Below are 17,909 nucleotides of genomic sequence, written 5' to 3'. Positions count from 1 at the left end.
ATCGTAGCTTTGTATTTAAATCATCCTTTGGGAGGGTGGAGACTGCAGTTCTGCCCCTGGCTTGCCAGGCAGAATACTTTTGTATTTTACATTAGTCAGCCAGTGGATAAAATACTTGAAGTACCCTTAGGCTGGTCAGAAAGTTTAACTGATATCCTCGTACTCAGCATCTCCTCTGCTCCTTTGCATTGCAATACCTCACTCTTCTTGGAGCTGAGCCTTAACCTGTGCCCTGTAGCTCTGCACGGAGAAAAGCAGAACTGCTGCACTAAACTTTCTGGCAGTTTTCATTATGCAGATTTTGAAACCTTTAGATCACAAACTTTCTCTGTCAAGGCACGCACACAGCTCCCAGCTCCTCCAGCCCCCTCTCAGGCTGATATTAAAGCAGCAGTGAGCTGCTTCCAGATTACCTTGGATTTGTGTGGATTTAGGGCTAAGCCCCATCGGCAAAGCTGCTGCCTAAACTTTTGCGCACTGCGTTTGGGCTGGAGGACCCAAGTGAGCAGAGCTGGCAAGGTTTTAGTGTTGGTTCAACTCTTCCTGCGCACTTGGACAGCTGTTAAAAAAGCAGGCAGCAGAACAGCTCCCGACCTGAAAGAAGGCAGCAAAGCAGACTTGGCAGAGGGAAAAAAGCACAGGCAAGTCAGCTGGCTCAGGGGAGGCAAGTCAGAGGAACGAGCCCAACGCACAGACAAAGCAAGTGGCAGCCTCCGGCTGGCCCAGGGCCTGTGGGGCAGAGCCCAGCCTTGGCCAAGGCAGGGCTGCTTCCCAAGGCGGGACAGACAGACGGCATGATGTGAATGAGTGGCACCGGGCTTTGGCTGAAATTTGCCTTTTCCTTCAGGCTAGAAATGGTGCCATTTGCCATTGTAAGTACCCTATTCAAAACCACGGTCTCTATGGCACTCAGCTGAAGGACTAAAGAGCTCATCTGCAACTGCACCGTGCTAGGGAAAGCCAGCACTGCTGCGTCAAGCCTAAATTAACTTCCCCGTGTGGGCAGGATGTAGCGCTTAAACTCCTTTGACATGTATTTCCTAGAGACAAATGGCAATTCCCTCTGTGGCCCATCATTTACTATCTACATAAAAGCAGAAGGAGATGATTAGAGTGGGGAACTGCCCTGCTTTTGCTATATTTAGTGCCCTGTCAGCTCAGCCTATAACATTCTGCTCTTCAATTGTAAATAATACTCTAAGGAAGGGAATAAAATGAATATCAAACATGGAGAAGCTGGTATAGAAAAGCAGACAAAAGACTGTAGGTCCAGCAGCACACATGGGAATAAACCTTCTATTTGGCTTTAAAAGCTGAAGGAGGCATTAATGGAGCTTGTCCCACCTCCTGCCCCACAGCTGAGAGCAACAGAGGATTGCAGTCTTTGGGGTCTTCCAGCAGAAAGCTGCATAAATCAGTGAGTCTGGCTGGCTCCTTCTGCCTGGCACCTGACAATATGGTCTGACGTGAAGGCTTCCAGCACTATACCTAAAGGAATTCTCACATTTATATTTCAAAGAGTTCTGGGAGGCTGCACATATTTCTTTTACGTGTATGTATTTAAATCTATTCAAATTTGTTCCTCTTAAGAGTGAATTCCTCATCATAAATCATCATCGGGACTTATTAGCTTAAACTCTACACAGCACACACTTGTAAGGAAAAATACAAACTATATAAATGCCTTAAATAATCCTGTGGTATTATTTAATACCAGCTGGACATCCTACAGCAATAAATAGATTTTCTAGCAACAGCCTCCTGAGGTAAAGTGGAATATTCCCATTTTACAGCACAGTAATGAAGGTGGTCAGTCCCTGGCTGTTGTGGACATCTGTAGAAATGACCCCAGATCTCAGGTACTTCAAACCACAGGACCAGCTTCTTCTAAAACCAGATGAAAAGGCTATGCATAAAGGAGAAGAACAAAGAAAAGGGTTTGGTTTGGTTTGTTGCCAATGAAGAGTAAAGGAAGAAAGCCATTAACAAAGCATTTTCCCATGTGATTCAAATTAGGGCAGCCCATAATGGCTGAAGACAATTGTGCTTTTATTCTTTTTCAGTGATATTTTCAAATTTGGGCAAGTTTTTGTTGTTCTTTTGCCATTCAGCATAAGTAAGTTGAGTTTGGTTCCACCACCAGAATGATTCACTGCACTGAAGAAATTCAGAACATCCCCAGTAGAGGAAGTACATTGCTAAATTTTAAATCTTGACCACATCAATAGAGATTTTTCTGTGCCGGGAAACAATTTGTCTGCAGTCTAGAGGAAATGCTCTCTAACAAATGAAAAATGAATCCTGTATTGTAAACCCTACTTAAGTTCACTGGGTTGTTGATTTTGGGTTTTTTTTTTTTTTTTTTCATGAGTAAGAAATGAGTAAAAACAAACAAACACCCTCTTGGAAATGCACCAAAAAGACACATAAAACATTAGTCAGGCTTTCAGCCATAACCTGCTTGGAGATCCACCGTCTCAGTGAGTTTTTGGTCATGCTCTTCAGGAAATACACAACACATAGTTTATTCAAGATAACTTAGTGCAAACAGCTCGAGGCATTTTGGTTACAAGCTGGAGGTTTCTCTAGTACTGACTCATTCTTCTGGATACCTGGTGCTGGCTCTGCATTCTGCCTGAGACTGCTTTTTGTAGCTTTTAGTTTCTGCAGTTCTTTCAAAATGAAAAAGAAGAAAAGAGGTTATAAGAAATATAAAGCAAAAAAACAAATCACACACACAAGAATTTCAGTCTCGAAGTTTCTCTTCACTGTTTTATGGTTTCTTTTGTCTGAAAACTCCCAAAATTCAATTCTTAAAATAAATATTTATGAAACAAGCATTCATAAAGTGTGCTTGCCTGCCAACTCCAGTGAATACTTACTGATTAACCATTTTTCCAAGACTACCTGGGTGTTTTCATACTCTCAGTTCATAATACAGTTCAGTGCGTTGCCTTCTCTGGGAGCTCACACTCTGAAGCAGCAGCACATGAAGGCACTTTGCATTTGATTGAACAGAGTTTGGATCTGTTCTGCTCCATATGCTGAACATGCTTGCATAATCTATCTGCAGGAGTCAACCAAAGAGCCTGGAAGAAAGGACATTTGATATGATAAATAATGGGAAGTTGTAGAGGGAGGCATTTAGGACTGCTTCCTGCATTTTAATGATAGGGAAACAATAAAAAGCTAATATTCTCTCCAGAGATTTACAGATTAAGAATTCAGGTTTTTGGTTTGGGGTGGTTTTGTTGTGTTTTATCCACCCATTCGAGTGGCTTTTGGGGCTAACAAGTACATTGTATCCTCTGAGGATAAGTTCTGATATTCAGGGCAAGAATATGAAATCAATTTTGATTGCTGTTCTCTTTCAGAGACCTGCAGAGATGAACGAGGTTCAGGGTTTGATTTCAACCTGCTTGGATGAAGCAGGCTGTGCTGAGCCTGCTGGAGACAGCAAGCCATGGGTCTGCTCAGCCAGCAGTGAGCCCCTGAAGGACAGAGTCCAGCAGAGGAATGCCATGGCTGTGATTCCCCACAGGTAATTAGCAGCTGCAGCCTGTAATCACTGGCCCCTGGGGCAGGAAGGAAGCCCAGCAGCAGCCAGGGCACCATGCAAACATCCCTTGCTCCTGCCTGAGCCAACCTGGCTGCATTTGTGCACCAGGGCTTGCCCCAAGCACAGCACTTCCAGCTCTCTGTTGGCACGATCTTCCCCCATCACAGGGCTGCCAGAGCTGACACCTCAGCCACACCTCAGCATCTCACCTTAGCCTGCCTCTTCCCAAAACAAAGGCAGCTTCTGAGTTTGCAAGCTGGAGTGACACACAGGAAATCTTGCTTTGGTAGTGTTGCTGAAATAATGTGTAAGATGGCAGATCAGGCAGTCTTTGGCTAAAAGTAAAGGTTTCTTGCCTTTCCACTAATAAACACACTTCAAGGCTTGCTTTGAAAACCCTGTTATTTCTTAGCAAGATATTTCTGGTCTCTTTATTTTCCTGCCTGCACTTGAACTCTAATCATGCTAATGATCTTCATCTTCTGTGCCTTCTGTCAGGTTTTTTGTGACCTCTCTAGGTCTCTAGGGCTTGGCAATTAAAGCCTCAACTCTGGGTAAGGTGAGGTTTTTTATATTTAAATACATATATACATAGATATAAAAGTTTCACATGTATCAAGCTCCTGCCATCATATTGATAAACATTTTTTTTCTGTTTTCACCTATTTATTTCTCTACTCACCACCTCTGGTGTATCTGATGCCTCAGTGTCTTGGGTTTGCCCTCTCCCTTCTGCATTCCAGCATGAGCTTCTCCCAGGAATCCTCTCTGCTTGGGAGGAGAGGTTCTTGCCTATGGTTCAGTCCAGACATCCCATTGAGTCAGTTTGGGCTACAACAACAATAAAGACAGGATTAACTGGTTCAAAGCTTAAAGAATTAGTGTAAGACTTGATGGGAAAGGTCCTTTCCCATGTCCCCTTCTTAGAGATGGAGTTCAAGATAACAATTTCTTAAGTTTCTGAAGTTTGTGACATTTCATTTTCTGAAGGCAGAAGTAGACTGAATGGTTCACAATTCAAACTCCTGCTTTCGGAAGAGGGTGGAGTTTGTTTTAGTAATGCCACACTAATTTGTGAATTAATGTCTCAATTTTCTGAGGTACAAGAGCAGTCTGCTTCAGAGGAGTGGTATGTATGTAACAAAAAGAAAAAAGATGAGGTCAAATCTAATTCTTTAAGTCTAGTTTCTACTGTGCTTTAGGACAATAAGACCAACTACCCACTATCAGTCAGTCTGTAAGAAAGGTTTAATATGTTATAATACATGGTGAAGATATAAAAACATATGACATAAAAATTGTTTGGGGGTTGGTTTGTTTGTTTGTAATTAAAAGGTAAAACCCAGCAGCACTATGGGAAACAGATACTCTTAAAAACAGAGAAACAGTAAGGTTCAGAAAATTTGTTTACAACTACCAGTAACAGAATGAGCACCTTTAAACACAAAAGACATTTCTTTAGTACAAACAGCTGGACTGAAGCTTAAATACATTACATCTGCTCAGGTCAATGCTCACAGGGAATGATACCCCAAGGGAAAAACAAAGGAAGCAGGGAACACACAGGATGCTGCAGTGTTCCCAGGCCTCAGCAGTGCCATTCCCATGGTGTGTGGGTGTTGTGGACAGATGCAGCCCATGCTCTTGCCCTGTGGTTATCCTCCACAACTTCCCACCCACCTCATTTATTTCTGTCCCTTTGGGTGGCAGTGCCAGCTCAAACTCTGTCCAGATGGCCAAGGCCAGCCCCTGCCACACACGAGACTGTCTCTGCCTGTCCCTTCCCCACTGCACCAGCACCAACTCCTTCTCTTTCTGAGGCTGCAGCAGATGCACCCACCATGGATCCTAGCACCACCAGGAAAGAGAGGGAGGATGCTCAGCCTGGTCACCTTTCACCATGCCAGAAGTTGGGAGGCTGGACAGTTGCACCAGCCAGTGGTTCCCCCAGCAATTAGGAATTAATTAGGCACACTGAAGTCATTGTGTGAGGCTGAACAGCTCTGGTGGAGCACATTTCCCTCCCAAGTCTGAACCTCTGGCTGGAGCCCAAGCACCAGGAGCATCCCTTCCTGAACAGAGGATGTTACCACAGTGACCCATCTTGCTGTGGCTCCACAGAGAGTGACTGCCATTTCCACAGCTATCATAACAGCTCTGGGGGTGTGTTCCAGTCTCCAAGCTGTGTATGCTGTCTGCACTCTGAAACCACATATAAGTGGTGGGCTCATGGACCAGTCTCAGAAAACCTCAGCTCTGCTCCAAAGCCTCTCTCAGGGTCCTCCCTGGGTCAGCACCTTTTCACCCCAAACACACACAGCCCAGCAGACCAGAGATTAAAGCTACCCCTTAAACAAGACAGGACACAGTGAACTAGAGGCTGTCCCACATCCCCTCCTTCTAAAAGAAAAACATGACTTTTTCTATTTCTGTTGTGCTGGATTGATAGTTCTGCCTTCCCCACTGTGTTCCAGTGTCATAAGAGGGGACATAAATCAAGGTCCAAACTCCCAAGCCTTCTCTGTGCCCATCTCTGCATGGACTACCCTGGCCACACAAGAATCTTTTTTTTTTTTTTTTTCTTTCAACTGGGCTGAGATGATCTATATTTTATTTGCAGCTTTTGTTTGCTCTAGTCCTGGCTTGCCTCCATCCACTTTTGTCAGCTAGGATTTTGCTGCTTTGTTTTCCAGTTGCACCATTTGGGCCCCGTGGATAAGTTGTTCAGTCAGAAAGCTCCCAGACAGGCAGCAGCATCCTTGGCTCAGCCTTGCTCTTGCCCCATCAGGCCTGACAACCCTTCAGGAATGATTGATGTGGTAGCCCCAGTGCCCTCCCTTGGGATGACAGCACTCAGGAAAGCTGTCAGTGCTCGAGGAGAGAGGATCACCCCAGAAATGATGGCTCATTTCAGCTTGTCTCCGGAGTCACTTACTCAAGGATCATAAATACATGAATTGGGATTTCTACCTTGATGAGTTCCTGGATAATTGACACTGAGAGCTGTATTTCTACAGTAGAACATGGATGTGCCTCCCCCAGGTAACAATGCCATGAAGCAGCCAATATCTGCAGTTCATTTGTCCACTCTGTGGTTCAGAGGTCAGGAAGGACCATGTAAAACACCTGCCCAGGTTCAAATAACTGCATAATAAGATAAGTCCCCTCACAGGGCTCTTCTAACTGTGCCTGGAGGGGTAAGAGGCACATGGTGTGTGAAGCAAAAGGAATCAGACACCTTATGCTGCCCTGGCCTTATGTTATCATTCTCATGTCCTGTGGCATCAGAGGAAGCTATTTTTGGCAGTCATAAGGAAGGCCCAGGAAGGTAATCCAGATAGCAATGAGCTGCATAAAGCAAATTCAGGTTTTCTGAGGAACTTCCCACTTGTTTCACACACTAGACCAAAGGTAGTGTTCCTACCTGGAGCTTCTTTGCCTGCCCCTTGTGACTGGTATGTGTTCAGGCTGAACAATCATTTGTGTTAAATAAATGGCACATATTAAAGCAGGGCTTTAGTGACTTGTAGGAGAAAGGCTGGGTATTTGGCCTAAAGTAGCTTTGAGAGAGCTCAGAGCACCAGCATGTCTCATCCATCCAATTCTTCCAAGAGCACTTCAGATTCCCCGGGCTTCTAGAGAAACCATTTCTCACTATCTCACTGTCTGGACAGCCCTGACCTCAGAGGTGCTCTGGACTTTGCTTTCTTAGAGTGGCTATTTCTGTTCCTGGTAGCTTGCCATGGTTTCTCTCAATAAATCTTCACCTATCCAATTTTTATAAGCTTTTTCTCCATGTTAAGTGTTGAGCAATCTAATATTACATCATTTGTACTAAGTGTTCACTGTCATCAAGAACATTTCCTTTCAGAGGCAAAACAAAGACATTTTTATTAAGCCTGTTTCAGTGAAATACAGCAAGTCTGACCCCACCTTTTCACACATGTGTAGAACCAGTGTCAGGCAGCAACCAAACACCACAGATCTCCCTCACCTTTCAGGAGTGGTCTGTTCACACTTGCAGAGCAACACAGGGCAACTGAATTCCAGTTCAGCAGCATTCAGAGTCCAGTTTGCATAGAAATAAATAAACACCCAACATCAAAGGCAGAGAGTCAGAGCCCAGTATCTGTAGAGGGTGATCTTGTCCCCCAGTGAGTTGCAGCTGTTTCAGTTGCTGAAGATTGGAGGTGGGCCTGATCTTAACAGGCCACACCTGCAATCAATAAGAACTAGTGCTATATAAGAGTAAGGAAAGAGGAGTGAGGAGAGTCAGATTGCTGTGAGGACCTGGAGAAGTCAGTGTGTAGAGGAGCTGCCTGTATCAAGAAGGCATGAAGCTCTGATAATATGAAATCCTTGTACTATGATGATGTTAGAACCTTTGCTATCTAAGACAACAAGTATCCATACCCTGTATTCAAGATGTACAGAACCTTGCTGGTCTCTTTTGTGATCATTTTGTTCTAAGACACTGTTATTAAACAGATTCAAGGGACATTACATCTCTGGTAATGAACCCCATACCTTCAAGACTCAATTTCTGAGTTTCCTGTTCGCACACACCACATCTCTTGGCACTGGCATGGCAACTGTGTGCACAGAAGTGGCATCTGTGCCCACACATGGCCAGGTACTTCCCAGATGGACCTGGGCTGTGCTCCTAGGTGGGACACACAGGTCCCTCAGACCAGCTTACTCCTACTTTTATTAAGCTTCTGTCAAAACAGTTGCAGTACTAGAGCAGCAGAAGACAAAACTGAGCTTACAGCTCACTCAAGCAGAGCCAGCAGCTCCTTTTGTTCTGCTGATACCCATCTTTCCTAAACATGCTGCATTCAGCAATTCACACCTCACACCTAGGGCTAAAACACTTCTTCTCTTGTACAACCCTCTTGCCAAGCATCTATTTTATTACCAGTTCCTGTTGTTTGAATTGTTATTCCCTTGGCATGACTGGCTGCCTCCCAGCTGCCTCTGATACCAACAGAGGTGAAGTGGGGGAAACAAAAGCAGCAGATACTCTTCCTTCAGGCCCCACCACACTCACTGCTCCATCCCCAGACCTCAGGACTCCCTCCATCCTTTTTGGATCCAGAGTGGGAGAACTGACAGGGCTAGCAAGTGGGATGGTGCTAAATTCCATTTTCTTCTTGATTCTTTATAACAATTTTCATTGGAATGTTTTAAAAAATCAAAACAAAACAAAAAAACCAACAAACGCCAAACAAACAAAAAAAAAATACCAACCAAAAAATTTCCCAAACCAAATCAGCCAAATTCCATTGTCCTCAACAAATCTCCTTGTCCTCAAGCTCTTCACATTTTGGCTTTCGGTGCCCATTTAACAGAGACTCCCTTAACACTGGCATTATCATGGATTTTGCCATGTCTGACTGGAAATCTCTAAGCAGTCATTTGAATATCAGGCACTTTAAGACACATCATGACAGCCCCATCTCTATTCACACTTCTCCAATATGCCCTTGATAAATCATCTACTATATTTTCAACTCCTTTTCTGGATTGGCATTCAAACCTTCACTTGGTATTTCTGGAGTGTTAACAGCTGTCTCCCTATTCCTGGTGGATGCTTAGTGAAGGTTCTTGAAAATAATCTCAAACACCCAGTAGGGCTGCTCAAGTTTTCCATAGATGCACTGTGGACACCATGAGAGGCACTGCTGCTGCAGCCACCCCTTGTGACACTGGTGTCTGGGTCTGCTGAGCACTCCTTGAGATTAGAGATGCACTTATAAGAGACAATGCAGAGGTGGGATGGGAGATAAGTTGCAACATAAAAAGAGCAGATGGGGAACTGAGGCACGCTTGGCTTGCAACCAAATATGCAGAGCATGCTCTATATAAAACACAAGAGAACGAGGAGGTGGCACTGAAAACCCTCAAATCTGTCAAAGGAGAAAAGAATAACAATTCTGCCTTATTAACAATGACCCTTTTCACAGCTCAGAAAAAAACCCAAACTTCCAAAGATGGCCAAAGATTTAGCTAGCTCTTTGGGGACTTGGGTTCAGTCCCTAACCTGTGAACAAGTTCTCAGAGCACTCTTTAGGAAATCACTTCATTTGCTTTCATCTACCTCACTGTCTGTAAAATGGGAATAGTGACATTTCTTTACTGTGGTGCCAGACAGTGAGAATTTGGAGCATGGAGATGCTCAGATGTCACAGAGTCTACTACTGCTCCTGAAAAGTTGAATATTCCTCATCTTTATGAGTGGTTTTTGTTACGCATGCAACAGAGGGTAGCTAGCAAAATGAAACAATTAGTTCTGTGACATTTTCAGCTGCCTAATGAGTTTCTCTTCTGCTTGTCACACAAGTATTTCAGAATTGGGGCTTGTGTTACCAGTTCTCAATATTTTATGCTTTTTCAGCCTGAAATTCAACAGCTGTTTCAATATTGCAGTTGGAGCCAACATATTCCATATAGACTTTCTTCAGTATGTTGCCAGTTTTTAAAACCTTTACCATGCCTCTTTGTGGCTTGATCATGGCTACCTCTTCATTAGAAATCTGGCAGTGGAGTTTTTCTCCTACAAAAGTGTGAACTGAATTTGTTTTAGAGTCAGTCAGAATAATTTCTCAGGGAACTCAGGTTTCTGTCCCAGCACTTTCCCCCCACTCTACCAAGCTGCACATCATGTGCTTGTTAGTCAGTTTTCCACACAAATACCACAAAAGTCATGCACAATAGTGCTCTTTCCAGCCTTTCTACATCTCTTTCTAGGTTCAAGAAGGTATTGTATTTATCACACATGTTATTGGAGGGATTTTTTTTTTTTTTTTTTGTCCAGACCTTGGTTCTTGGAGCTGGTCTAGAAAAAAATTTCCTTATGACAGCTGTGTATGCTATTGTTAGTGCTATTCTCTCAAAAGTACTGTACTGCATTGAGGATAAGGCTCCTTTTTACTCCTCCTGGCACATTAAAAATCCATCTGGGGGAATCTATACTCTGAAACTGGCCTTTCTCTCCTGTCCTGAACTAATCTCCCACTTATGTTCCCTGTCCTGACTTCACCAGCCCTAATGACAATGGACATAAGAGTCTTGCTTCCTGCTAGTAGAATTAATTACAATGCCTGTATTGATTTTAAAATCAAACTGACACTATCTTTGTCACCTCTACATAGATAAATATTCTTTTGAGCTTTTCATTCCTGCTGTGTTGCACATCCCACAAGAAGGAGCTCCTTTCTTTGTTGGAAGGACTCCCTGCAGCAGATCCATCACTGTCTAGGGCTGGAACACACCTGCAGATTATTATCTCTGAAAAGCTTTCAGCCATATACTTTGGGCCACTTGAAACAGATTTTTTTTTTATATACATTATTAAGGACAAAGGAAAATATACCTTTGTATTTGATAGTACTTGAAAGTACTGTGAGAAAAATGGAAAAAAGTACCTCTTGTGTGAGCCTTCCTTCACTGCTGGATGCCCTTTTCCCTTGGTTCCTCCTTTCTGCTCCTGGGGACCCAGCTCTCCCACCAGCCCAGCCTGCTGAGCCTTCTCCTGCCACCCTGGGGCTCGAGGGCACAGCATCAACAAAGCCAGCCACGGCTTGCCAGGGCTCAGCCAGGCAGAGCAAAGGGTTAACAAATTGTGAGGGATTCTCTGTGAGCCGTGGAAAGGGCTCAGAAAACGGAAACCAGGCTGAATTTAAACTGAGGACCTCATTCTTCCGCCAAGCCGGTCGGTTTCTTAATCAACTGGGGCCTTGTTTCACAGTCAGTCATCAGAGGCTTTAGAAAGTCCTTCTGACAAATCTGTAAGGGGAGATCCACAAAGGATGTCTTTTCTGTGCCACTCTCCACCTAGAATATGCAATGCTGGGGACAGGGCTGCCCTCAGTGGTGCTTCTGTACCGTGGAGCACAATGCACAATGATGCTATGGGATACTTCCACTGCTGAGCTCTTGCTTATTTAAATATGCATTTCATTAAGGAGAGTACCCTAGGAAATCAAGCAATGAGCTTTCCCAATGGTACTTCTCCTCTTTCCTAGAAGAAAATCTTTCTCAGGTTTCGGAAGTGCTGCAGTCTGCTCCAAATCAGACCTTTCTCTCCCTCATTAGCTGTGCAGTCCTGTCACTTACTAGATTTCTAGCTCCTAAGGAAACAATTCCTCTTTTTTTTTTTTTTTTTTTCTTCTCAGTCTAGTAATGCTTTAAATGATTTCTGAGAACTACGCTTTTATTACTTATTGAGTTAGGAGAAAAAAAAAAAATGCCTCACATAATAGCAGAAATCTAATTATTCTGGGAAACTTTGAAATTCCCTTCTCTCGTGGTATTCTTTGATGTGCCTATTAAATAAATAATGATTTTTACATCTAAGGTTGATCTTGCAGTGCAAATACACCATTATCCTCAGTGTAAAAACACTTCTCATTGTTAGCCACCGTAAACATGGGCTGAAGCTGTGATTCAGGAGTGCTTGAAGCTGACCTGCCCAGGTATGGGGCAGTGTAATTTTTTCACATTAGCAACTTGTGAAGGAGAAATGGGCCATGGAGACAGAGGATCTGCAACAGGGGGAGGGAAAGAAGAGGTTAGATCAAAATAAAAATGTCATGCAGGCAAAAAGAAACTAGCAGGTACTCTAAAGACAGAAACATATCTGATTAGAAACAGAATATGAGTCTTTTCATAAGATTTTTCAATCACAGCCTCAGGCACTTTCTGTGACAGTGGGAAATAGGATGACATTTCTGGAATAGTACATAATTAAAAATAATAAAAAAAGAAGATCACAGTTTACTGGAGAAGGAACTCACTAAAGACTTCAGCAATGGTACAGGCAGGACATTACTATATAAAGTCACCTAAAGCAATGTATTTTTATGTATTTACTTGGTGTGATAATGGCTTTTACTGTCAAGTGTGCAGTCTGGAGTCCAGCACTGCTCAGTACCTGTTCAGCTCTCTCCAGGTCTGCCAGGACTTGTGCTCTGTGCCAGTGACTTGTTCCTCTCCCTGTCCCCCTGGGAGGCTGGGAATTGCCTCATTTGCAGCCTGGGATGCAGCTGTGCCACTGTGGGCAGGGCTGCACGTCCTGAGCTGCATAGGGGAGCTCTTGCAGACCTACAGGCCTTCGTGGGGAGGTGTGTTATGTGGGCACTGAGAGAGCCCCAAACCTCTCTTCATCATCTGACTTCTACCCACAACATCCTGGCTTGGGGAAGCCCCTCTGCTGCCACACACAGTCCTGTGTTCCCCTTGGCTTGGGTGCCTGGTGCTGGGCTGGCAGGCAGGACAGCTGTGGGAATGCCCAGCTGCCTGAGGTGGGCATTTCCCCCCTGGGCAGCCTCAGGCTGTGTGTGCCAGACATCCCCTGCAGCACCATGCCAGGAGCAGCTTGTGGGACCCACTGCAGGGGAGATGCAAGCAGCAACACACCCACACCAAGCACAGGGGAACAGGGAGCAGGACAGGGAGGAGAAGTTGGAAAAAGAACTCCCATGGTTTTTTTGGCTTTTATCCTTACTTCTATGTCCTGAGTTCTCCGAGGTTTTGCAGGGTTTTTTGGTTAGTTTGGGTACTTTTGGTTTTGTTTTGGTTTTTCATCACAGATTAAACCCAGAAGTCTTCTCCTGTCTCTCACTTTCAGTTTCCACCTATGTCTTCCCAAAATTTCCCGGATCTGCCTTTCCTCCCAGAAGTTTGTAGCACCTTTTGTGTGCAAGCACACTTATCAGAGAAGCCTGGAGGAAGCAATCACCACAGGGTTGTCACTGCTGAGAAGCAATCTTGCTCTGGCAGCAAGGCCCCGTGCAACAGATTGCTGACAACTGGGAACTACCCTGGCAGAATGCTGCTCTTCCACTTGCTTCCCAAAATGAATGTCCATTCCCAGAAACCAGAGGTGATAAACCTGAGATGTGTTTACACCTGGAATGGAAAAGCTGTGTTTAAATGAAGGCATAAAAAGAGCAGTGATGAAAGAGTTTATTTTGGGTTGAGTTCCCTCGCAGCACTGTGCGAGCACTGAGCCCCAGCCCCTCTCCGACCCTTCCCATCCCTGTCCTGAAACAGGAGCAGAGAATAGGAAAGGAAATGGAAGTGAGCTGTGCTCAGTAATAAAGTGAACATGGGAGAGGGCATTTATCTGGAAACCAGAGCTCCTTCCTGGCCTCCAGACTGTTTACTTGTATAAATACATCAGCATCCTTGGCCGGCTGGTTTCTTCCAAAAGAAGGCTTCTCGTTTTGCAGTCATGCTTACTGGAGCTCGGTGCAAGGCTCCAGGTTTTGTGTGCTTCCTTCATGAAGTAGCTAGGAGGAGCTTTCAGTAGTTTTCTGATTTTTAGTCTCCTGAGCTGCTGGATGGAGTTCAGCCCTGAGCATTACTCACTTCTGCACAGTCCGGTTTCCTTTGACGCAATCCAGTCGAAGGGAAGGCTACCAAACAGAGCAGCATTTCTCCTTCAGCCCTTGCAGATGGAGCCTCCTAGGTCAGATTCCTGTATGCATAGTTATGGTCTGACACAAACTGAGCCTCCAGTGAATGTCATCTGCTTTGTACTGGGTGAACAACACGGTCTGAGTCAACCTCAGAGCTCGGGGACACCCGGGGGCAAGAGAAGGGAGAGGGTGGGAGTGCACACGTGGGATGTGAGGAGGCCACCTCTGTTGGAAGCAGCTTGCACTTAAATGGGATTAAGCAGTTTTATGAATTGACACCCTTAGTTAGATGGGATTTAGCTTCCAGGCCACTCTTAGTCATCACAGTTTGCAGCGTCCCTCCCAGAGGCCGTTCCACAAAGCGTGTGCCACAGCACACCTTCATTTCCAGCCCTTCTGCTCCCTTCTCTGGCCTGGGAGCTGATGGAAGGGTTTCTGCATGTCAGCCTCACTAGTTCCTTACCAGTCAGGGCAGCCAAAGTGTGAAGATCTCTCCAATGCCCTTCCCAGACTCAGGGATGCAGGAACCAAGGGAAGCCTTGGCCCTGGGCTCTGTCCATGTCACAGCCCAGCAGCTGTGCCTGCTGTGACAGCCCAGAGGACATTGCTGTTGCCCATCAGTCAGCACCAGCCCAGCTCCAGACATACATGCAGCAGATCCATCTCCAGAGCAAGCTGATTAAATCCTGGGCAGCACAAAAAGTCACAGGCAGGTAAATTAACAGAGAGCAAAAATTAGCTCCAGCCTGTGTGGCTTCCCAGACTCGAGTTGATTTCATGTCCTCAGATGGGTTCAAACATGATAGCAGCTCCCAGTACAACACAAGACTTAGAAAAAGCCCTAAACCTGGCACGGTGGGGATGGCAGCTCCTGCTGTCTCAGAGGATGAGCTAATCACAAGAGAGAGAAGGTGGCAGTGCACAACTTTCACCTTTTCTGAACTGTTGCAATTTTTCCAGGAAGGGTGTTGGTTCTTTCAAGAAATCCACTCATCTCCTGTAGATTCACAGAGTGAAAGTGCATGCATGTACTTTCAAGAAGCAGCCATGGGCCACACTTGTGGTTCTCAGCCCCAAGTCTGCTGAACAGCCTTGCTTCTCCTTTTCTTCCATCTGTGGCCAGGCACGGTAGCACTGTCCCAGTTCAGCAGAACTTGTGAGCATGCCCAGAGCTTCACCCAGCTGCTTTGGCTGCAATTCTGTCACTGGGCAAGTGAACCTAAAATCCACATCACTCTGGTCCTCTCCTTGCCCAGAACTGGCTGCATGCTCCTGCCTCCCTTCCTTACATCACTGGTGATATTTTTCTGACCTCTGGAGCTGAGTGGAGCTCCAGCTGCCAATTGGGCAGAAAACTAACCCCACAAGGAAAAAGGAATATGTTTTTGCTGGTTTAAACCATATCTATAAACCCAGAATGGATCTGAACCCTCTACAAGACAGTTTTGAGTGGTAAGTTACTGTAAATCCAGGCTCCTCTTATCATTCTGCAATATGTCAGATATGTTTCACCACCACAGTTAAATTTTTGAAAACATGAGTGTGTCTAAAGACCTTGTTCTTCAGGAAGTCTTTCTTTCTTAACTCAGGGGAAAAAACCCCAAACCAACAATCTCTCTTTCTTTCTTAACTCAGGGGAAAAACCCAAATCTGCTTCTAGAAATTTCTTTTTTGAAGAATTTTCAGGAAACAAAAACTTGCAAGATTATTACCCACCTTCCCAAACAATGAAAAAAAAAAAAAAAAAACCAAAAAAGAGAGAGAGAAGAAAGAAAATTTTAGATGAAAAAGCAAAGATCTTGGATAATTTCTCATAGTCTTTTACTGGAATCCAATAAACACATTACCAAATTACACTGTATATTTTACTAGGCCAACTTATCTCTGTGTGCATTAGAGGCACAGCAAGAAGAAAAACAATAAAAAATATTAACCTTCTTTGTATAACTCAGTAGAGTTATAAAAGATCCAATTGAATAAACTACATTTGACAAGAACAAATGGTGACATTTCCATTTAATGTTGTCTTTTTGGCTTCCTGACAAAGAAAAGCTTAAGGAACCATGAGTTTTGTTTCCTAAGGGCAAGTTCTTCTTCTTGTATCAACTCAGCAATCAATAATAAAGTATAAGCATAAGCATTTTTAATTTATGAACTGTGTTCTTTGAGTGAGTTTAATGGTTTCATCTTACGCACGTTGCTGTGTGTTTATTTTTGTGGTGCTGCATAGAACTGCTTAATGGAAAATACTGCATTAAAGCAGTAAAGCAGCCATATATGTAGAAAACCAGAAAAGGAATAATTGAGACACAGTGAAATTAACACTGTGCTGATTTCTTGTAAGCAGAAGAGCACCATTACATTGAGGGGGAGCAAAACTCCAAACAGGGAGCTTGCACTGGTATCATCTCTCAGCAAAGGAGCACCAGATGACCAGGCTTCCTCTTACCTGAAAATCATTTGTCACTCTTCTTTTCCCTCAAAGAGTAGAGTTCAGCACTCCTGGATTTTGGTCCCTGGCTTAGGTGCAGTTTTGTAGGCAGTTCCCAATTCTGTCAGTGTGGCTTGTCCAGCAGGTGCCCTCCAAACCAGCACCCAGTGGAGCTGCCAGCTTGCATGAAGCTGGGAGTCAGCCAGGAGGGGCTACGTGTCTTGGTTTAGACTGACCTAGAAAGGGCTTACCAACAATAACAGTTGCCTATAAAAATATCACTCCCATTTGTCTCTGGGAATAAGGAGTGGACTTTATGAGCCTAGCTGTGGAGTGAATCACTGCTGTCCATTACTCACAGCTGCAATTGGACGTGACCTGCACCTGGTGTTAGGGGGAGGGTGGCTTTTCCCACCCAGCTCTCATCCACACCTGATAAGGATTTCCACAGTGTGTATTTCTCCTGTCAGAAGCACACTCTTTCCCTTTGGACTGTTGATGGTAGGCACAGATGGGCTGCTGGTTGCCATGCAGGTGATAATGTTCCAGTGGGTTTCAGTTAATATTAAATGGAAAGTGGCTCAGTCTGCACGTCTCTCTAGAAACAACAAAGCAACCATCTTGAGAATCAATACTGATGATACTCTGAATTTGAAGCAAAAAAATAAATACAGCAACAAGGAACACATATGATGTGAGTCCAATAGCTACTAAGAAACTGCAGTGTCGTGCAACAGGAAAAGCAGGACATTTAAAAGAGAGAATTTTTCAGAACTGTGTTCTAAATAAGACCATGCATTAATTATCAGATTGCAGATCATCTGTACATAGCCACAAGCTTTACCTGCCAAATCCATATTCTGGTGTAGGTGAGCACCAGGGGCAGGAGCACCACACAGGAAGAAGAGGCAGACCCAGGCCAGCTGCAGTGTAGATCATGGAGCTTTCAGGGGCTGGAAAGAGCCCTCTCACCCCTCTTTGGCAAGGGAACACAGGGCTGAGGCAAGCCCACATTTGCATTACTGGATGTGGGATTTTTGTTCTTCTTAGCTTATGAAAATGGGATGAGACAAAGCAGCAGGCAAGGAGGATTAGTTTTGTCATTCTATCTCAACCCACATCACACACAACAAAGCAGAGAGATACCTGCTCACTGAGGTGCTTCAAGCAAGGATGAAGTGCTCATGACCATGTGTGGGCTCAAGTAGCTCACATGGACCTTACCTTTCTCAGAGCAGTTTAACTTCCCAGCATGGTTATGCAGCCAGTAATTCATGGAAAACTGTATTATCTGGCATTTCCACACCAGCCAAACTGATAGCCTGCTCTGTTTTATTAGTGTCAGCTTTCTTACTTCTTAATTTGTGGAGGAAATTTTTTCAGGAAAGCCTAGAATTATGGTCCCTTCCAACCCAGAGTGGCCTGGCCATTTTTTACTAGACCAGGTTGCTCAAAGCATATGAAGAGTATATTTCTTAGCTCACTTTATATCACC

At 44.4% G+C, this 17,909-nt stretch overlaps 1 long non-coding RNA gene across 1 annotated transcript; it reads right to left on the bottom strand.

The window, feature by feature from the left end:
* Positions 1 to 2,630: 2,630 nt before the first annotated feature.
* Positions 2,631 to 16,650, bottom strand: LOC108961913 (uncharacterized). The gene is made up of 3 exons (XR_001990324.3): positions 16,433 to 16,650; positions 4,242 to 4,390; positions 2,631 to 3,089 (listed from the first exon to the last, which is right to left on the bottom strand). It is a non-coding gene; the product is annotated as an uncharacterized LOC108961913 (long non-coding RNA).
* Positions 16,651 to 17,909: the final 1,259 nt, after the last annotated feature.

This window comes from Serinus canaria, chromosome 9, assembly GCF_022539315.1.
Source record: "Serinus canaria isolate serCan28SL12 chromosome 9, serCan2020, whole genome shotgun sequence".
Taxonomy (NCBI): domain Eukaryota; kingdom Metazoa; phylum Chordata; class Aves; order Passeriformes; family Fringillidae; genus Serinus; species Serinus canaria.
This window is presented reverse-complemented; position numbering and strand designations above follow the sequence as displayed.